This window comes from Pteropus medius, unplaced genomic scaffold, assembly GCF_902729225.1.
Source record: "Pteropus medius unplaced genomic scaffold, Ma_sr-lr_union100, whole genome shotgun sequence".
In the NCBI taxonomy this organism is placed as follows: domain Eukaryota; kingdom Metazoa; phylum Chordata; class Mammalia; order Chiroptera; family Pteropodidae; genus Pteropus; species Pteropus medius.
The window spans coordinates 3,037,257-3,060,733 of record NW_024354875.1 but is presented as its reverse complement, the minus strand read 5'-3'; the positions used below and the strand labels follow the sequence as shown (position 1 = coordinate 3,060,733).

General features: G+C 40.4%; 1 protein-coding gene and 1 pseudogene across 2 annotated transcripts in view; both read right to left on the bottom strand.

The window, feature by feature from the left end:
* Window positions 1–23,477, bottom strand: part of PID1 (phosphotyrosine interaction domain containing 1) — a 204,877-nt gene that overhangs the window by 28,096 nt on the left and 153,304 nt on the right. The gene's annotated exons all lie outside the window — the stretch shown is intronic.
* On the bottom strand, window positions 20,582–20,681 carry LOC120597499 (uncharacterized; annotated as a pseudogene).

Genomic DNA, 23,477 nt, shown 5'->3' with positions numbered 1-23,477 from the left:
AAGAGAAAAGGTATATAATTGCCTCACTTGATTCATCAACATGTGGATAATTAGAAAGTGAGTCGGATTTTAACTGTGGCTTCTCCCGATCATCATAGAACCAAACTAAGAGAAAACCAAATATTGGTGTCTTTCAAGTTATCTGGATATATAATGAATTTTTGTTTCGATAGACGAAATACAGCATGTCATAAAGACAACAACATGCTCATCTCTAAACAAACAAATTTATCAACACAAGCATCAGTTTTGCTTTAAAACCCCGAATGAAGCCTGAGGATATAGCCGCAAATGCTGGATTGGAACTTTTATAAGCGCGCACCCTAATTTCAATGACAAGAACGCACTGGCAGCCCTTGAAGTTTGCAAAGCACTTCCACACAGGATATTACATTCAACTCTACTCTTGGAAGTCAAGGTTCCCATTGCACATATGGGCAAATCAAGGCTGAGAAATCGGGTGGCTTGCCCAAGTGGCTACAACTGGTTGGCCAGAACTGTAATTCAAATCCAGAAAAGTCTGAAATTCCAGTGAACTCTTAATTAACCAGAAAAGGCAGGTTATCTGTGTGCTGTACATAATATTGAGTGGTAGGGCACTTCTAGTCCCAGGTACTGTTCCTGATTCTCAAATGATATCCCAGTGGCTGCTCTCAGGGATCCTTTTCAAAGCCCTTGAATCCAGACGAGCCCGAGAAAGCTGTGGTCGTCTGAAACCCACAGAGAAAGACTGCCCTGTGAGAGACTGACTGATTCACAGCCCCAGCTAATGGCAAAACCCTTCGCAGGTCCACAATAGTGCTGTATAAGCAGCCGCCGAGCTTTGGGTGATTTGTTATGCGGTAACATTGTGGCCATAGATAACTGATACGCTCTGTCTTTTGCTGGGCATACTACCTGCCTGTCCGTGATGTCTGAACGCATTCTCTCTAGGAAGAAGAGTAGCTTGGATGATTAATCGGTCCCTCTTTAGAAAACTGAACTTTGAAATGCTCAATGTAACACATTAATAAGGCCTCAGAATAATACGATAGAAATGAATCTTAAAAAAATTAAAAATCTATCCCTGACTACAGCCCCAAATCAAATTAATTCTTTTCATCTGATTTGCTCCTTTTTTTTCTTTCCTAGTACAACCCACATGCAATCTGAGACTCAAAAGATGTTCATACACTTCTTGCTAAAATCATCTTCCAGGGTAATAAATTGCATTGCCGGCGTGATTAAAATAAATTCACATCAGTGTCTCTAGTGGTCCATCCTTTAATATACTCTAATATTAGAGACTCTTATTTCCTGGATACTCGTGGCCTGAAGGAAAGAAAAGAAGATAGAATCTCCTGGTCCCCATACAGCAGAGGAGGGGCTGTTCCTTTTTTGGAGGAAGAAGAGACAAGTTGTCTATTCAGCTGAAGGACTGCCGGCTTCACTGGACACAGTATTTTTCCAAGAATTTTTTTTCCAAATAAAAAGGAATATACACCATTTTAACATAACAGACAGAAACTGTTATTTTTGCTGACCTCAAGATGTGCTGAATACCACTGTGGCAACATCAGAAACAGACAAACACAAACAAACCAGAAGAACACAAAAGTTAATAAAAACACTCATTTTTTTCATCATTGGTTCTGTCTAGTGCTCCTGTCTCCTGCAAACATGCAGCTGCGTTTTGCTTCATCTCAATGAAAGTAAATACTGAAAACAGATTTAATCTGAATAAGAAAATGCCCGATACCATGATAGCTAAAATAATCTATGAAAAAGATCAGAATTTAGCAGGTCAAATACCTAAATATTATATTAGAAATATCATCAATGAATGAGAGTCTGGCAAAAATGATACTACAGATTCTGTTGGTTGGTAGAACTGGTCAGCCTTAAGAACTATCTGTGGGCCTTTCTTTCCTTCCAGAGAGAGAAGTTGCGAAGGCATTTGAAAATTCATACATAGAATTTCTCAAAATTATCATTGCACAGAGAATGGGAATATCCCTTTTCTTCCCACATTCATTAAAAACTGGATAGGAGCAGAAGATATTTTAAATTAGTATTCAAAATGCATTGGAAATAGGACAGTAATATTTCGCTGGCCTAAATGTTTACGAAAGAATTAAAAGGCAATTGGAAATGCAAAGGCTTTCTTCCTCAGAGGCAGGATACAATTAGCAAGGTCGATTATGCCTTAGTGAATGTGTCCCCTCAGTAAAGACGCGCCAGAACAAACAGGATTCCTGTGCGCTTGTAAGGGCTGCTTCTGTGCATGGACACCTAAATACGAGAGAACTATTTGCCAATCCTACTCTCCCTTATATCAACCCAGAATGCACACACAATAGACTATCGTTGAATGTCTCCTTAGGAAATCAACAAAACCACATCTAGCATCTTTACCCACTACCTTTAAAGTGTTCTATTTCTTTAGTGGAAAATGCTACATTCTGGAAAGGAAAAAAAAAATGAGTTTACAGAAGAAACATTCCAATGCTCTTCCTTTGTTTGGTTTGGTTCCTGGCAGGAGCTGTTGGTGTTTCAGCAGAGAAGGCACTGCAATAGTATCATTACTAAACACAACTTGAGCGAGTGCTGGTGATGGAGAGAAAAAGGGTCTTCTTGTGGTTAAATGGGTGTTTCAATTTAGGAACCGGTTATACTGTAAAAATGCCCAGCTGAGAGACATTCCTGCTGACATACATTCTATAACTCTGTAAGTGGTTCTTCTGAGTACATATTTTAGAACTCCAGGTCTTTGCCAGCCTCTCATCTTCTTTCAACCTTAGTGTTACAAAGAGGCTTGCTTAGAATGCCAAGTCAATAGATGTGCCTTCGATCCTATTCATTAAGTTAATTAAATTGAGAGTAAATTTTTAAAAAGGGAGGGGGCGCTCCATGAGGGCAGAGACTGAATCTGTTTTTTTCCTACCACGATGGGATCATGTCCTTAAGATATATTAGTCAACCATGAACTAGAAAAAAAAAAAAAGCTCTATTACCACTGCTTCCAAAAGGCACAAAAAGCAAGGTAGTCAAAAAACCAAAAAGTGTGATAATACTTTAAAAAGGAGACAACACCTGGGGAATTAGCTGTAGGATAGTAACACTAAAGTTTTTCTTCAGCATCAATATAATATTTAAGATATAAATTTGAGGCATTTCAAGATTCCTTAGCTCGATACAAAACAAAACAAAGCTAACTTAGGAGCAGAATTAGTCCTCATTTTGAGGCAAAATGTGCATCTTCTACAGATACAAAGGGAGAAATGGATGAGAAATGAGGAAACAGAAAAGAAACAGAATGGAATTGATGAAAACAGTGAGACTGTGTGTGGGGGGGGAGCGGTTAAGATGGTTAAAGTTGTATTATTAATATTTAAAGGAAAATGAGGACACTACGAGAAAACTGGTAAATTATGTCACACAGTGACTTGAATTTATGTAATAAATACTGGAACTTTTTGACCAACATGAAATGTATTTCTTAGCTCTCACTCATTACGATACATAAAATTAACATTACGATACATAAAATTAACATTTATTAAATACCTACTATGTTCTAGGCACCTGGTTAAGGGTTGTCACATATGAACATACATGTAAATTTCAGGATCATTATCACTTCCATTTCACAAAGGAGGAAACTGAGTCTCAGAGATATTGATTTATTGAGTCACACAGTCTAAGGGATGTCACTAGGGCGTGAACCGAAGCATTTTCCAAATCCAGTTTCAGTGTGCTTTATATTCAACCACGCCACAGAACCGAACACGAAACCAAACCAAATGGTCTCAGCTAACAAGTTTACTGTGTAAGTGCCTTGATGCCTTCACGTCCCATGGGGATTCCAGCAAATATAATTTGATAAACCAACTGCAAAATCTGTTGCTTGACATTCTAATCTCACCTTGTAACATCTCCCCAAAGTGAAACTTCCTTCATTCAACAGACATTTGCTGAGAAAATGAATACCACGTGCCAAGTGTTGAGGTTGGAGAAGAAATTGGTGTGTAAGTCACAGGAGGAAGTTCACGATCTACCCTGAACTCAGTGGCGCAGCCACTCAGGAGTTTCAAGCAGGCAAACAGCATTCACAGATCTTTCGATTTGAGAAGGGTCCTTCTGATTGCAATGGGGTGAATGGACTGGGGGGCTGGCGGCAGGCCGGCAAAATAAAAAGCCATTGGAGCAGTTAGAGTTGAAGAGAACAGTAGTAAAAATTAGGGAGGTGGGGATGAGAAGTCGGTGGGAAGTAAAATCAAACGGATTCGTGATCGACTAGATGTTGGTGACCATGGGTGACGGCACTGGGAGAGATGTCTTCTAGAACACGGGCCTGAGTGGAAGGTAGTACCTCTCACAGAACAAATGGGAAAGGGAGATAATAAATTCGATTGTGGATCAGCCCACTCTGTTTCTCTACCAGGCAGTCTAGAGAACAAGGGGACAGTCTGGGCTGCATATAAATGATCGTGCTTTTCAAGAAATTCTTTTAAATGGCAATAAGCATTGCACTTTCAACTTCCTCAAAACATGAGTAATTAATTGTCTCATGATTAATTCTTTAAATCTATAAATTCTACAATTTTTAACAACAAAATAAAAAGTTGCTACATCAGAGAGCAGCGGGGAGCTTATTTTATTTGATTTATTTTATTTTATTTTATTTTATTTTATTTATTTTTTATTTTATTTTATTTTGTTTTATATTATTTTATTTTATTTTATTTTATTTTATTTTATTTTATTTTATTTTATTTATTTTATTTTTTTTATTTATTTTTGGTGTCTTTAAAGAGCCCATTACAACTGCCCACTATGAATAATGGCTTACAATTATTGAGACTGTGACCATTCTCTTTTCAATAGAGGAATTTTGGAAAGTCAGAGGACATAATCATTCTAGAATCTTCTACACTCATCTTTTACTTTTAGGGTTGAAAACATAATTAAAGACAAATAAAATCTACTTTGTTTGGATGCCGATTGCAAAGAGAGCCCATATAATAATGTAGGCTTTATAAAGCCAGCGTCATGGAAAATGTGTGAGAGTCATGGCATGGTACAGCGATTCCACGCAGTGAATGAATCGTGACCATTACAACTGTGAACAATGATGAGCCAGGAGTAGCCTTTCAAGTGAACCAGGCTGCAGAGAGCCATAACCAGATGCCAGTCACTGGCAACATATCGACAGCTTGCTTTCGACTTTAACGGCGTGCACAGATGAACAGCACATTCCCTAAGGTGCTCGGAAAGAATGGCCTTGGCCGAGCGGCAAGTGTCTGTGACATTCAGAAACTTTGGTTTCAATTTAAACTACTCATTCGAGCACCCTGAGGGGAATTCTTCTTCTGACTCCAGCAAGAATCCGGGATTCTACAGTTCCCTTCATGTGACAAATAGTGTAAAGTTCTAGAACAGTCTTTGGGTGAGACAGGAAAAAAAAATTCCCTTTTCCAACACAGACTAGATATAACATGCATGACAAGTTGGTGACTATTTCTCTTACTTTTGTAACCAATTTGCACAAAGATTCCATAAGAAGTAGAAATGGTTGGCTTTGTTGTGTGCTGGTGGTATCTGCTGTCATGAGGAATATTAACTCCATATGTGCTATAATTTCTTAAATCTTTCCTCACTTTACACGCCCTGTCCAAGTAAAACACAAACACACACACATGCAACACACACACAGACACACACATGCATAGCAATTTTTAAACTAAACGAATAAAAACCATAAGGAGACTTTTCCAAGGTTAATGAGGTCATAATTTCCTCTCGAGAAAAGATTCTTTTCATTATATTTCTTTTTAAACTAAAGCTGCAAATGGGTCTTTTGTGATTTAAAAAAATTAAAAAAACAGCAAAAGTTAGAAAAATCAGAGACTTGAATAAGGCATGAACCTGGATGCTCAGGTGAGCACTCTGTAGCGGCTCCTTTTCGGCCACCTTATAATCTCTTCAAAAATATTTCCAAGGATTCTGCTCTTGTGGCCACACGTACTCGCAACTAATTTGTATGCCTAACAGTAAGCTATTAATGTACGTATAAGCCCCAACTAAAATAGTTCATGAGTACAGAAGCAGCATAGTTTGCATTTTTTCATGTAACCCAAAGAAATCTACATGATTCACAAAGGAAAAAAACAAAAAAACAAAAACACATAACTAGAACTAAATTATCAAAATAAGCACAATAGGAGCTGGCACATGATAGAATCCAAGATTCTATCTATTCATTCATTCATCGAATGTCTAACCTGCGCCAGGCACTAAGTGGTGAAAGCACAAAACTTAAATAGTCCCTGGTTTAGAGACGTCTTGGGAATCCCAATTCCATTTGCCAAGTGTCATGTGACAGAGGAGAAGCTTTTCAGTGGGAGTGGAGAGGTCAAAGGAAGCCTCTCGGAGGGGTAACCCCTGAGCTAAAATTTGAAGGCTACATAGGAGCTAGCCAACTAGACTTAGAACACTCACTCCTTGAAAACCATTCTTGTTTTTATATGTAGAAGAATGCTCTGAAACACTGGCCTTGGTATCCGAGCTGAATTCAGAGGCACCATTACTGCTTCCTTATGCTGAGTCCTTTTAACAGTGTGATGACACCTGGGCTGGATTTGAACATACTCAGGGTGTCCCACTCCTGATCCTCTGGCCCTTCGGAGGCAGACATTTGGAAAAGAGCAAGTTTCTACCTGGGGGATATGTTACATGCATACTGAAGACGCCTATCTGAGTATTAAACAATTGCCACTTTTCCATGAACCCAACAAATGGCTGAAGTTTCACCGCGGCCACCCTGTGGGAAGTCTTAATAGTAGTCTTAATAGCAAGTGTGGTTTGCCTGAACCCCCATATTAGGCCCACTAACACCCACAAACCTCTCTACAGGTTGTTTTCTAACTCCATCGGAACTGATCGTAACCAGAATTTAATATATAGTATAATTACCTTTAAATAACTCCTGATTTTTAGAGTTGAAACTTACCGCATTTTGTTAACCAATGTCACCATAAAAAAAATAATTAATTAATTTAAAAAAATAATAACTCCTGGTTTCAGTTCAAAATTATTGCAAAAATGACGCAAGGGGTTTAACGCGATGTGCCAGGTAGAGGGGAGAGAAGCATACCAGCTTTGTACTCGGTTATTCTTCAGGTGTGACGTTGAGGCAGCCGAGCGTCCATCACTGCAGCATGCACCACCCTCTCGGCCCCTCTGCCCTACTGCAGGCCCTCACTGTCCTTCATGTGGAGGACAGTAAGGGTTTACTAGCTGGACACTTGTCTCCCTGCCTCCTTCCAACCACCTCCCTTCTCTAGCCAACCTTCCATGAAGTCAGCGGTGGGAGAGATCTAAAATGCCTCCCCACCCATGGGAGAATGGCATGGCCAACGAGACTTTCCTTAACCCATCCATAACCTACATCCATTTCCTCTCCCAGCTGTGACCTCACACTGGAAGCTCTGTCATGCGCTCCCACGCTGCGCCCACATCCCTGCACGCACTGTACTATGTCCCATCTTCTGGGCCTTTGATCGGGCTGTTCCATCTGCTGGAATGGCCGACCTCACTTTGTGCAATGGGCTCTCTCTACTCATCCTTTTGAAGCGAAGGTCAGTTCCAAAGCCTTCAATTCTCTGTGCGCATGTAACTTCCCAGGCTAAACAGTCCCACGACACTTAGGCCGCTCTGTGGACTGTCCTGTCTAGAAGTCTTACTCCCACATTGTACTGGGAGCATTTGGATATCTGGGTCTGGCCCTTTGTCAGTGGTAAAGCTGTCCACCACAGTGACTGCCATGTCCCTGGTGTGCTGGCGTTGAGAAAGGGACAAGTGCTAGAAAGAATTTCCAGGAGGATGTGAATGTGACTGAGGGAGTTACAATGTGTCAGGCAAAAGATGACTCTCGGTCTGGTTTTCAATGCTGGGTGCATGAGGTTTGTCTCCACCTTCTACTTTTATTCATCAGCACAGCACACAGAAAAAAATATTTTTTTTCTTTTTTTTTTACAAAATTACATTGTCCAGCTGTAATACAGCAACTTGTCTTTGATTCAATATAGTTTCCTCCGGAAGACAAACATCCTTTATAAAAAGCAACAAGTAATTAAGGCAGGGTCAGCTTTCCCTTCTACTGAGTTATTTTGTCAGTTATAGGAATTTAGCTCAAATGAGTGTGTTTCTCTTTCATTTCTGGGGAAACAGTAGCAGAGCTTTCTGACTTTGTAGAGGTCAAATGTGCCTTCGGTCTGAATGTGGGCCAGTTCCCATGACATCTGGCATCGAAGGGGTGAGAGTAGTTATGTTTCACGGACACACAGACCTACCCTAGTGGGAGGATTGTAGGCAGAGGGCCCCTTCCATGAAAATCAGGGGCTACATAGGTATTATCCGTTTTCCTCCTCACGACAACCCTGCCAGTGAGAGTCCATGTCTCCATGTTGTAGATGAAGAGAAAGAGACTCACAGATGTCAAGTGACTTGCCCACAGGCGAGTCTGCTGCTTTCAGGAAAATAAAGGCTGACGTTCCAACCCAGGACTGACCATCTGGCTCCAAAGTCTAAGCGACTTCCACGGCATGGCCAGCCCGTACCTACCAGCACCTCCCTCTCTGAATGCCTAGAAGTTCTGCCCAGAAGCCCCCTGTCTTCTGCCCTTTCTCTCATCCGGGAGGGATGTCTTTCTCGTACTAATCATCCCACTTCCGGTTTTAAAATGGTTTTTAAATGTTATTCCCTAAATAACCATAATCGAAATTTCTTTCCTTTCTTTAATGAGAGTGGTTTAGATGAGAGGGGGAAGTAGGTCGGGTAGAGGGAAATGACCTAATCTTCTCCCATATTCCATCTTTTTAAAAACAAAGTATTTTCAGATAAGTTTATAATAAATGTAGCTGAATATATTTTTTAAATCTTTCTCTCAAAGGCTAGTGAGTGTACGGTTCCAAGACTTCAACTTTAGCTAGTAAGGCAGAGTGGCGGCAGGCACAGTAGAGGGTATGGCTGCTGTGACACCGATGCCTGGGGACTCACTACCTGTGAGACCCCAAGCAAAAAAACAAAAAAAAAAACAGTCCCACCTTGTTGTACAGACCAGAGTTGATAAGCACAAAGTAAATGGAACTGGGGATTCCTGGTAGCTATTTTTTCCAGGTACAACGTAAGCATTTTAGACATAGTTGGATAAGTGCTTTAACAACTTAACCAACCTTTACTGAGAGGCGACCATGTGTGAAGGTCTGTGAGCGCAGTGGGTGATGGTGGATTCAGTGAGATGTTGGCCTTGTATTCTCAGGCTCACCACCCGGATGGGAAATCAGACATGCAGACAAATAGGTGTAATTCCAGTGACCTGTTAACACAAGCTACCGTGGAAGTGCCAAACACCAAAAAGCGTTTCTGCTTTATGAGGCAAATGATATAGTCCTTTCAGTAAGCAATTTTTAAAATATCGGCTCTATTATTCAAACTGATTCCTCTGGGACCAGCGTCTCACTCGTGAGCACGAATCAATAATTTGTTCTGTCAAAACAAGACGAATTCTTAAGAGAAGTCAAGAGGAAAAACAAACAGAAGGCAGAAAGCACTTCTACCTAAAGTTCTGCATATTGTTTCACTTTAAAAAACATTTATTGGCCACCTGCTAGGCATAGGATCACTGTCTACTTGGAAGAAGACAATCCAGAGAAGCAGGCCTTGCCCTTGGTGCATAAGGATTGGTTTGAGACCACAATATGTAGGGAGCTTCAGATATATGCTATAATCTTTTCTAAATAAAGGCTGAAAAAAAAGGAAACACGAGCATGACTTCCCCAAAAAAGCATATTATGAAGATTGCATACTCGGTTTATACAAAAGGGGAGGCAACATGGCGTAGATGTACTGAACCCACATGGTTTGGGTTCAAAACCTGCCTTGGCCGTTGACTAGTTGGTGACGCTGACATTGTTATTAATCCTGTGAGTCTCAGTTTTGTCATTGACAATGGGATGATGAAATTATATGGTTGTCATGGGGATTAAATAAGATAATTAGTCCGTGGAGAGGATTCATATGATACTTAGCAGAAAGTTTATATTGTCATTACTATTATTTCTTCCTGCCCCTGTTTAAAACCCACAAATGATGCAAAATGCAGACATGAAGCTTTGATAATAAATCTTACATCTCGCATTGTGGCCACGAGCAGGGAGAAGATGGACCTCGTTCAAAATTGGGTTTGAATGTCAAAACCAATGATAGCCCACACACACCAGGAGGGTATGAACAGGCCGTCTGGGGAGAGCAGGAAGCCTTCAGAAGAAGGTCCGGCAGTGGCTTGAGAGACAAGGAGAGGAGACTGAGTGGTCTGAGGTTTCTAAAGTGGTTCCAGATTGTGACGGGAGTGTGGATTCTGAGAGTGGTTTCTGGACGAAGGCGTGCCAGGCTTTCCTACCGCCTTAACCCAGATGTGGGAGGAAGACTTAAAGGCCGCCAGCAGTCGAACTCAAAAAAAACAGAGTCAGATGCTTCCCGTACAAACCCTCTGAAATAATCCACGTAAGGCTCAGGGAAAAGCAGCCTGCGCTTCCGGCATGTTTCACATGTTGTGATTTTCAAATCTACCCCTGCCTTTCCACGCATCTGTTCCACAAAGGGAAATAAACGTGCATATCGACATTTAAATTTCTTGGGTTCATTTTTTTTTGAAAACAAGTAACTATTACTAAAAAGTAAAGAAGAGTAGAAAACAACGTTCTTTAAATGTATATCTTCACTGCAATTTAAAAATAAGGAACGCGGAGCAAGAGGCACTTCTGAGTTGAAGAACTTCATCCACAGGCTTCCAGGCGGACTGTCACCAAGCTAACTGGAAGAGAAGCCACCGTCCCGCCTGCAACAGTCCCTTCTCTCACCGCAGAATCCTTGGAGCAACAGCACATTTAAGTGACTATACCACACTTCAAATGAGGGGGCTTCTCCTTGTTGAGATTTTATTGCGGTGGTTGTTGCTTTTGCTTTTGTTGTGGTTATTGCTGCCTATTTTCTGAGCATTTGCTAAGCACCAGGCCCCTGGTTAAGGACTCTATATGCATTGTGTCATTTAATAACAACCCCAGGAGGTAAACGCTATTACTGTCCCATTTTACAGACCGGGAAAGCTGAGAACAGGTGGAATGCAGCTGGCCATTCCTTAACTACATATATATGAGCAGTGATGTTTTGTTTTATAAACATTTTTCTGCCATACATGGATTCATAGACATTTTAAGTTGTATTTTAGGTGATTAAACCCATCAGGAGGAAATTATAACTCTGACTTTGATATAGAGTTCAAAAAGAAGAGCCACAGCAAGAGAAAATGCTTCATCATCTCCCAGTTGAGAACCATAGCCAGATTTTTGAAACGATTGAAATTGACGGGGCAAAAGCTGTTAGGGTGAAGAATAAATGGCCAATTATAAGAAGCCTGTTATGTTTCTAAACACCATTTCTCAGTGAATGGAAACATTTTCACGCCCTCTTTATGAAAGTAATTTAATATCTGTCACAGCTATAATGACATTTTTCATTCGATATTCTCAAATAGTCGGGATCATTCTCCATAGTTTTGAACACCCATGGGATCGTATACAAATCTACACAAATAATGATTACATTCTTCTCTTGTCAGAATTTGCATTTTCAAAAGCATAGTAGGAACGAGGACATCAACATAGCACTAGCAATGTCAAGGAACCAAATAACGCAACTCTGCTTCATTATGAACTGGACACTTTTTTATACTCTTAAAAGTCCATAAACAATAAGAGGCCGAGAGTGGAAATGGAAGTTTTAAAAGTCTTACAGATTCCACTCTTGTCATTTTACTATCCAGATGTCTACTAACTTTGTATAAAACCATAAATTTGGCTCGAATCTAGTCATAGACTTGGAGGTTCGCTGATGTGTTGGCTGTGGCTTTCTTTTAAAGTTGGCACATTAAAAACGTGTATTTGTATGGATTTGGCAGTTGTGCTTCTGCTGTTGTCAAGCTAACGTACTCGCCAAACTTAATGCGGGGTTAGCACACACCCGTGGGCCCGGGGACTGGAGTTGAATTAGGTCGGAAAGATGATAACGGTGCAAAACGTGGTTCTTGGAAAATAAGGGGCTTCTAGAACGTATTGGACTACTTTCAAAATTAGAATCCAAGCGTAAAAGCTCTCTCCATCATCCACGTGTTGTCAGACGGACAGCGCCACTCAACAAGGTGCTTAAATTAAATTGCAGGGCCTGAAATGGGGTTATCTTCACAAATTGGGTAATTGCTACCATCTTAACGCCATCTTTGGCGTTTGACCAAATAACTAAAGATGGCTTAAAAGACAATTTTTTGAGAAAACTAAGCTTTACCCAAAAATGGGAGGATTAGATTGTGGTTTCAGGCACTGCCCTGCTCTGTTTGCTGGAGTTTAGAGTTAGCATGTCTCCTCACAAGATCAAAACTCTCCTGTGTCTAACTGAGCTAACACCATCCCTTAAGGTAGACAGAGGACTTGCCTGTTCTAACTTGTAAATATTCAGCAGGAAGTCTAGACATCGTGGATACAAGAGAACCAGAGCCCCACTTTTTAATGAAATTAACAAACGCTGTGGCAGAAACAAACAAACCTCTGCTGGATTTAAGCAAAACTAAAGTTAACATTAATTGCCCCAAGCTGGTGAATAATTTTTTATCATTTAAAGCAATTTTGAAGGAAGCCAGAACTTTTGCATTCTTAAAGACTTTGGCTATTTGAAATAAAGCTGAAAGAAGATAAGTCTATATCAAAATGAACTTTATTTTCTTATTTTGTGACCTAGGGGAATCAGAACGTGCAAGTACATATAAACAGTGTCATTTCTGCACCATCATAACAGAGCTCACGTTCCCTGCATCATCCAAATGAAATGTATCGTCGTTAGAAATCATCAAAGCATAAATCAATGGCCGCGGACTGACAAACTACAATTCACGTTTAGATCTTACAGGGCAAATACGCCGATAAAACAGCAAATACGATGATAAAACCTGTTTATAAAAACAGCACGAGAAGCTTCAGCAAATGCTCCAGTCTGTTCCATTAATAATGTTTAAGATATGCAGTTTCTATCAATAGCTACTACTTCTGAAGATCCTTTAAATCTTCTCCTTGACACTCAAAACTTTCCCACTGTCAAATCCCAAGCCATTTTTTTTTTCTCATTCACTCTCTTGGATCCCTTTGCTGCCCTTTGTGAGATTTTTCTTGTGTTTACAGATGCCACCATCCTCCCGTCACTTCCCACCTCTTAGAGCAATTCTCTGTCGTTTGCCCTTGATTCCTGCTTGTCCTTCCATGTGGTGGTCTCTGGGGCTGAATCCTCCTTTTCATCCATCCTCTTTCTCATTTTTCTTTGTCATCTAAAACTTCCTTTTCAAGGAATTCACCCTCTTATGACTTCCAAGACTTTCATATTGCCAAGTCACAAATGTGTATTTCCAAAACATACATATCTTTCTCTTAAACTCTAGCCCTGGATCCAAATGACTTATTTGAAATTTACTTGCCCTGATTTATCTGCCATCACCTCCGACTTTGTATGTCCAAAATATATTGTTAACTCTTTTCTTCTTTAAGCTAGTTTCTCTTCTGTTGTAAGCTAGTTTTTCTTCTTCTGATGTAATGTTATACATATGCAACTCTAGGAAAATACATTTATGTATTCCTGAATACCCACTTGACTCAGAATACCATGCTGAATGCAACCAGGTACCCAGAGAGCCTCAGATCTCGCCCTTGAAGATCTGAGTTTGAGGCAGGAGATGTAACATGAAGGCAACATAGATAGTGGTACATAATCAAAGGCCAATATAAACACAATGATGTGATTTTCAAAGGCAAACAGACATAGATCTAACTGAACAGCCCTATTCACGTGACATAATATGAAATGTGGTAATATTAAATTTAAGTTCTTCCAGAGAGATAAAACTTGAAAATTCATCATATTGGCTGGTTGCCTAATGAAATGTACACTGATATCACGTCATAATGAATTCTTACTCTTGCTCCCTAACTTCCTTGCAAAGAAAATAAAAATCTCTTCGCAGAGAAGAATGAGGAAAATTGGCAAAAACGCTGAGGTAAGTGTAGTTCAAATAAAAATGCTTTTATAACATCGATTAAACAAAACAAGCAATGCCGTTTCCACGGTGAAATGGTTTGCAATATCAAATACCTGTGGGAACCCCGGGTTGAAATACGAAAGGAGAAAATAAATGGAAAAATGCCAAAAAGGAGTTCGTTTAAAAAACCAGCTTCTGATTTTTTTCTTTTTTCAAGTTATTGTAAATCAAGAACCAAAACAAATTTATGAATCGAAGCGGAGGATGCGTGTGACTGTGGGGGCAGCTGGATCAGCTCTAGAATTCGATCTGAGATCCAGAAACGCTTCTCTGGAACATGCCTCACTCGCCATGACAGTTATAAGGTTTGTTTTATCAAAATATTTATTCATTGTCTCTATTTTTCCCTATTTACTGGAACTTGTCAATGATTAAAGGGTGGTTTCTGTTTGTTTTTTTTTTATAAAAATAAACATCTCTATTAAATAGTTTTTCAACTTGTCAAAAAAAAATGTCCTCTGAGGAGCGAAAGATGAGAAAGCTCTAAAAGGACTTCATAAAAGCACTCCCTTTGGGCCCCTTCCTTCTGTCACATGACTACGCATCGTTTTATCTTCTCTAGCTCCATTTTGGTTTTTATAATTTGTTCCCCAAGTTCTCCATTCAGGCACAGGTACTGATGGAGCGCCTCCAACACTCAAGGCACATGAGGGAAGGCTGAGAACTAGATGTGTCTTGCCCTTCCCTGAAGTTCAAGAACAGGACTTTTAGCATCTCCAGATATTTCATTTGAGGAAATAAATAGCAGCATGGAAGGAAATCAGACAAGACAAATCTTTCTCTGTGTTCTTTCAACTATCAAATGCAGACGTTGAAAGAACAGAGCCACGGATTCAATGACTGAATTGAATCTATCAAGTATTTATCGCTCTTCACATGTAGTGAATGGGGAAAAGAAGAGGATCTTTAAGCAGAAACAGACTTGGGTGCTCTGGAGCCAGGCAGCGAAGCTGAAGCCACAGAAGGCAGAGAAGAAGGAAGTAGATAAGGAGCAGTCAGCACAGCATCTGTGGGGCTGGTCCAGGCAGGGGCCTTGCTGAGGAGTCTACTTGCCAGAGTGAACAAGAGAACCAAGCTACAGGCAGCTACACAGTGGGCAACAGAGACGGGCAAGGCAGAACCAGCCAGGACACAGGCCCTGCCCTCTCCTATCTCCACCTCCTCCGGTCCACCCCTCGTGGGCCACAGTGCAGGGACACTGTGGAGCACAGGTGCCTCCAGAAGGCTGCCTGGCCAGTAGTAGACTCAGGTAAATTCTTTTCTTCCCATGGCTCATGTGAAAGAATAGAATAGAATAGAATAGAATAGAACAGAACAGAACAGAAGGCAGCAGACAGAGACAAGGTGCAGACAGAACAGAACAGAACAGAACAGAATAGAATAGAATAGAATAGAATAGAATAGAATAGAATAGAACAGAACAAGAAAGGAAAGAAAAGAAAAGAAAAAAGGAAAGAAAAGAATTCTAATCTCATCATTTTACTTCTTGAAAACCCTTTCTTGGCTGCTCATTGTCTACTAGACAAAGCTCAAGGCATTTGAATCATTTTATAATCCAGCTTCTGTCTATTCTTCCGGCCTTATTTTCACCCCTGGCTCCCAGGCCCTAACAAATTAGGCACATTACCTTGATCACACCATGCCCTTACACACCCCTACGCTTGCACACGTCTGTGTTCTCATCCTGGAATGGCTTTCCCACCCTCCATCTTACCTTCACGACTCACCCTGCGAATGCCCTCTCCTCTTAACCCCTAACACACCAGGTGGAATCAGGAGCTTTGACCTCCGTGCTCGTAACACACACACCTTGATTAGAGATCTCATCATGGAATTATCTAATCCGTGTCATCGGGCACCCAGGGTCTGCTCAAGGCCAAAAGTCACATTCCAGTCACCTTGCATCTTTCAGCCATTAGTACAGTGCAGGAACACAATAGGAACTTAATCAACATTTATTTTTTTTAAAAACCGTTCATAGGTATATTCAAATTTACCCAATGTTTTTTGAGGACTTACCACATGGAAGCCCTATACAAACTCCAAAGCGATAAAGAAAGGTAAGATGTGGTGACCATCCTTAAGACGCTTTAGGTCGTGCAGGAGAGAACAAACATGCAAAGGCATAATAATAACGCAGCATAAGATGTACAGTGCTATGGTACATAAGAGATTCAGGAGCAGTACACGAGAGAAACTTCTGAGATATAACCTGACTATATAGCAGAAGCTATATAGTCTGGGAAACAGAGAGAAATAAATTTGGCCAGGAGGCTTGGAGCTGACTGGGCAGTCTGAAGAGCCCAGGAGAGAAGGCATGCTGACGCAAATGGTATTTTAGGAAGAGCCATTTCGCAGTGACGCGATGAACCCACTGGAGCAAGGAGAAGCCACTATACGAGGTCCCCTAAGCTCTCGAGTCCGGAAGAACAGCATGAGCCTTTCTACCTTGCTATTAAAGGTGTTTATTTCATCAAGGGAAGGCATGCAACATAAAGTCAAACGCGGAACAAGCTGAAGGTGGGCGGGGCGGGGGGTTGCGGGAGGCAGTGCACGTGGCGTCGGCTGCGCAAGGCACCTGAAAGCGGAAGAGTTTGCACGAGAGCTCAGGAAAAACATCACAGAATTCTCCACGCCAGGAGCGATCAGAGAGATCAAAGCACACTCGGCTTTCCAGAGAAACTGTTTAACCTCAGCCATACGTAAGACAAATGAGGAAAGCACGAAATCATCAGCTTAACCTAATGTAAAATGTGCGTGAAACTTCCGTATTCTTTAAGACATCTCGAAATTACATTCCCAAGTCTAGAGCTGCCACAGAGGTGAGACCAGGAGTTTCCGAAATGTCGCCATGGCACGCTGAGCAACCGCTCGTGTTTGTAAGTAATTCAGAGCCTCCCTCACACACTGGAAGCAAAGAAGATGACGCTGAAATGTGGACTGTAAGGTCGGAAAGGAAGCCACAACGCACACCACTGCCAGTGAGTGAAAAAGAAAAAACCCTCTATGCACATCTAACCTGGTATTGACTGCCTAACTCGAAGACAGAGCCCCTGACTTCCCTCCCCGGTGCTATTCATGTCATTATGTCACATTGCAGGGCAAAAGGGATTTTGCCAGGGTCATTAAGGTCACGGATCAGTGAGAAAAGTCAGAGAGATCTGAAGTGTAAAAGTATGCCAGTACCGCTGCTGTTTTGAAGGTGACCCTCCAAAAATTATTATCAGATCAGTATATATTAATTGATGTCATGAAGGTCTTCGGATGGAACAAACACATCAGCCTAATGCAACTTCATAAAGCATATGAACGGTACAAAAAAAAAAAAAACAGGAAGTAAAAGAAGGACGGGACATTGAGGGTGGCAAATGTGGGAAAGGCGCACAGAAGCGAATGTGGCCCCATAGGCACAATCCTTGCCCCGCCGCTCAGAGAATCCATTCCTTTCCATGATCTAATTTAACACCTTATTTTCTGCGAACATGGGCCCCATCCATTTCATCACTCATTCATTCATCCAATGTGCATTTGAGTAGCTACTTTATACCTAACTATGGAGCAAGCGCCACACTCACGTCAGGAGTACAAGGTCATAGACGCCTACTTCGCTATGTTGCATGTCATCACTGCCCGTGCCAGGTAAAGAAAAACGAGCTTCAAAGTTACCAGCAAATAGGATGTTGAATTAGATAATGGAAAGAGTAGTCTCAGAGTCTGCCCAAAAGCTGAATCCGTGTTGGCATAAGCAGTAGCATGAAGGCAGAGAACTTGGGGCAATCAAAATTAAAATGAAGGGCAAAATGTTTGTTATTTAAAATATAAGAGAAAAGCATGATATCGGCACACACATACTTGATTCAGAACCATCTCTTTGGTTAAGCACTCAAAGTATGTGGGTGTTTTATCATCCCTTGGCGACGATCAGAAGTGATTCTGCCGTGAAAAGAGCTCTGGATCCAAGGAAACTAAAACTGACCCAGGAAAGCAATTGGTTGTTCAGAGCCAACGTGTTTATTCCAAGTATAATCACTGCCTATAAACCCAAGCAAGCAGTCAAAGATATTTCAGATTGCAACACTCTGGGTCACATGCCTTATCTCGAAAAAGCCAGCGCCACATGGGACCTGCCACGGGGGCAACCCTCGTGGCATAAAGATGTGCCGGCTTGGCTGAATATTGAAGAAGACATTCAGTGGCTGCCAAGTTTTTACATTCTTACCGTAACTTTAGCCAGGCAGTGAAGTTCCGTACCCTGCCACATGCTGTCTGTATAATAGGAAACATTTACTTCAATGATGATTATAAACAGAAGGCTCTTGAAACAGCTCACTGCCCTCGGACCCTTTAAATATTTACATTCTGCTGGCTGACATAGACCCAGTGTTTATTACTGAGGTTGCTCCAAGCAAAGTCCAAACTTGATCTACACACAATGGGGGTGTCAGGTTTCCCTGTTCTGGCCACTGGCTACCACAGGGTTAAAGGGCACAAGGTCAGGCTTAAAGCTTCTATTGGCCACCTTTTGTGTTATTTATCATCATCACTGTTGTTTATCAAATGCCCACACAGCCATCACTGCATACAACATGAAATAGTCTCTTGGCATATATATATGGGACGTTTTTATGTTCGGCGTGCCAATAAAGTGGGGAAAATATATTTTCTTTCTAACTAGTAACGGTGTTGTAAGTTCTCTGTTTTGCCTCCAGGTTAACCTAAAATGATTGAGCTGGCAATAATGATTTGACTCAACTGGTAGGTTTGCAGCCATACGAATTAGAACTGTCTCATCCTGGCCGGCCACAGTAAATGACTTCTTTCCCTTGCTCCAAATATAATTATGTTCCTGATTAATAACAAATGTGGAGATGCAGACTCTGAAGCAAGACTAAGGCAATCGATTCCCAGCCATCGCCACATTTGTTTTATAACCATTAAAAAAAGATTCACCGAACTCACAGCAGAGATGGCAAACCTTTCAAGAACAAAGGGTAAGATGGGGACTTGGAGGCAAACTCTAACCCAACATCGTACGTTACACGAAATACAAAGCATTAACTCTCAAGTTGCCTTGAGAAAAGCATATATTATCTCTCCAGTGTATTAAAGCTGCATAATTCACAGATAAAGTTCACTTCTCTCTTAGGATATGGCCCAAGAAAAATATTTCTTCATTTCCCTTTGTAGTTCAAAGGAGATGGTTTATGCCAGTAGGAAATCGAGTCACCTCTTTTTTAAAAAGATGTTTTCTTTTTTCTACTTTTCTCTTTCCATACTGTTTCTAGATTCTGAATTTCTCTTTCTTTAAAGAACTTAAGATAAAACTCCCTAACTATTAAAATGAAATAAAATAATATACCACATTTTCTTCATAAATAAACTATAATAACTGCATCTATTCTATCATGATTATTTTAATGGTTAAAAAAAAAACACCATAATAATCCTATTGCATACACATCTCTCTCATCCTCACACTATATATCCTTGCAAAACACAAACAGCAAGTATTGTCATCATGAGAATGAGGGAAACTTAATCACACAATGTTGATGTTACTTCCTAGGTCCTTCAGAAAGTTCATGAAGATCCTATGAATTGGTTCTAGATTTCTCTGATCTTCATGAAAGCGTTAAGTCTTTAAAGTTGGAAAGGCAATCTCATTCATCTCTGCATCCTTGCCATCAATCCCATGCCTTGTCCTTTTAAGATGTACTTGGTTGAAGTGTGTTAGGTTAAATTAAACTAAGAAAGAACTGATGAGCCAACCAATCATGGCACTTAGGTTCTGAAGCATTTTAGAAACTGTAGGATGTGATTAACTATTGTGGAAACGTCAGACAAATGATATTTAGAAGACACTCATGGACAAACATTGCTTAATATATATATTTGTGATATCTTGATAACACAAGTAACCTGTAAAATAAATGGAAAAGCAAATTTCACTAGTTAAGTATGCTGCTTTGTCCTTTAGTCAGTCAATCAGATATATGGTTCATCAGTCCACAAAATTCTTTTCAATTTCAGTCGATCTGCATTATGCCAAATTGCATTAATCCATGAGATACTGTAAATCAAGTAAACTTGAAATTTACTGGGAGCATGAGGAGGCCTTCAAAAGAGAACTGATTATGGCTTCTGAAAAATCAATTTAGGAGCAAATTGTCTTTTATTTTAAAAACAATTATATTCAGGTCAACGACATTAAAAAGAAGAGCCAATATTTTATAGACTCTATCATATACTTTTTTGAGCTGCCTAATTGTATTTAAATTCAGGACCTATTCAAAAATATAGTCGACATACATACAAAAACAATACATCTTTATTTTAAAAAGATAATTAGCTTTAGATGATATCTTATTTGCATTTCCTATTAGCCTAATTTTCCATTATTTTTTTTAAGATTTTGTAAAAATAAAACAAAGAGAGAATCTAATGATATAATTGCTGATAAGAACAGGTACTACGCTTGATCTTAGCCAAAAGGCTGGGATGCAATTAAAGGACACAATTGTTAATGCCGCGGAAACTTATATTTCATCTCTGTAAAAAACTTAACAGGGTCTTACAGGGAGTGAGATGGAAGTCTAAGTGACAACTAAGAAAGATTCCCTAGCTAAAGATGCCAATTAAAGCATCCTGATGCGAATGGCAAGACAGAAAGAGCGATTTACACACAATATTTCTAAGGCTTACTCTTTGAAACAGAAATAGCATCTTTCAGGGTAGCATACTTCATATTTGCAGAGCATCTGTACGCACGTGACATCCTTTCCATCCCAACACCAATACACATGTGTGCACGTGCACAGACACAGACAGACACACACGCTAAGAAGATAGCCAATGACGACCATGTAACTCCAGCCATAAACTGCTATCAGACTGAATATTATGTTTTAGCTTTCCAAATAACTACAAATAATACCAGTTCGAGAAAAGAAGACAGTTTATGCATTTAAGGTGTCACGGTTTTGAGGAATGCACACTGTTCTTGACATTGATCAAATGTATTGGAAAACTGTTTACCAAATTACACTAGTTGTTTTCCCCCAGCTGGAAGACTCAAGGATCATGATATGATTATCACACCAGATATTTACTGCCAAAAAACAAAGCCTATCATGATGTAGAGAATGCACATGTTCTTTAAATCAAATGCAGTGGAACTTGGCATAATTTTAAAAGTCACTGCTAAGGACATGATGCTAAATAAAAAGAGCCAGACACAAAAGGGTACTTGCTGTGGGATTTCATTTACCTGTAGTTCGAAAACAGGCAAATTCTAACAGATGCTGTTGAAAGTCAGGATGGCGCTCACCTATGCACTATATGTTCTCAATGAGCGGAGACTCAAAGAAGTAAGTACAAAGGGGTTTTGTCCTTTACACTCCGATCCTCCGTTTGTCATGACATTAAAAGTTTACAATGGAGAGACATTCGAAAGCCAAGATTTTACTCCTTATTCAAATGTTTACAATATCATAACAATAGCTGTTCAGCCACAGAAGGCAGAGTCTGAGTCAGGAAATGGCCCCGCCCACCCAGTCAAGAGGAGGAGAAGGGTTCGGACCTCAGACGTCCCTGACCTCAGAGCCATTTTACCTGACAGCCCCCTGGAAGCACAGAGCAGAAGTCAGAGCCTGCCCCAGAGGAGAAAGCTGCAGGGTCCTGTGGCCATCGGTTGAACCTTACTCTGTGCAGGAACCCCAAAGTGGATGCTAGAGAGGAGTCTTCTCCTTCCACGAGGTCTACGAGAAAGGCCAAGAGCAGGAACCAACCCCCAAGAGGCAGAACTTGGATCCTCTCACAAACAGCTTCTCACAAACACTTCTAGGAGTTCCTGATCATTGTATATGCTAAAGGTTGCAAGGATCCTTAATGAAATAGGTGGGTCTCTGTGAAAGGACAGGCATCTGGGGAAGGTCAGCAGTGATTTATTTATTTTTGCTCTTGCACATGTCTTCATCATGAATACATTTCTTGAGCAATTACTATATGCCAGGCCCTGAGGATAGAATGTGGAGGAAATAATGCCCTGACCCCAAGAATTGTCCCTTATAAGGAGACGAAAAGAAAGAAGTAAGACAAGAGAGTATTTGGGATGAAATGAAGGTGCGGACGAACTACGTCCTCTTAGTAGAAAGGAGAGCCCTTGAACAATAAGAAATAATCTTCCTCTCAACCTTCCATCATCAGAGAAAGAAATTTGGTACCATGTGGCTGAAATGGAGCCAAAATATAGTGTTCGTGGCTAAATACACAAACATTTGACCATAGTTTTCAAAATCACACCAAGCCCTTAATTCTAGTTGTATTCTACTGTCATAAACTAAAAAAAAAAAAAAAAATCAGGGGCAACAAATCCACAGAAGTCCCTATTTCCAACCTCCTGAGTAATTACCAAAGGCCAGTTCACTGGTTCCCGTGAATCCTGCCGAGATTGTTTTCTTGACTTTATAGGGATTTATCTTTGTCGAGGTCTTCTTCTGTTTAAATTTATTAGCCATACAGTAGTTTATAATATTAGAACCACCAAAATAAATCCTGTCGCTTTTAAGAACAAAGTAGCATTGGCATCGGTGACTTCCAAAACTTCCTCAGAAGATTCTTCTTAGTCTTTGCTATTGAAAGTCCATTCGATACCTTGATTCTAACTTCAACTCAGCATACAGAAGACAGGAAGAAAAAGAGCTTCGATTTTCGTACTAGAAGACATTCAAAAGTAAAATAAAGATGCGAGGGGAGAGGGATTTCAGAGTTGTTCATTCTTTTCTTTCCATCGGTAGCTGTAGCCGGTCATCAATGACGTCCCCGGGCTGCTTGCCTGCAGCTGTCACTTGGCTGATACTGGCGAAACATTACATTTCTGAAGGTGTGTGGAAGCACTGGCTCATTTATACACTTTTAAACGCACGGGTTAGAATATGTTTTAACCCATGTTTTAACCCATTTCCTCAGTTTCTCAGTTATATTTGATCCTCAATGATTTAAGCCCCATGGGTTTCGTCTCTACTAAGATTTTCATTGTATCAACCTTGAATAGACTGGGCTTCGTTAGAAAGAAAATGTAATAATCACGCCATTGTAATAACCTTGATCTCAAGACTCGCATTTCCCTCAAGTGAGCAATTTTTACTGTCACACTAATTAAGTAAAAACATAAAGGCTTTTCCAATGCTTTACACGAGGGGACTCTTCTTGCAGATTTTATTTTGTGAAATCCGTAAAGTGCTGGGAGGAATATTAATTAACAGTGGCACTGCTAAACATACATGGAATACATAATTAATTA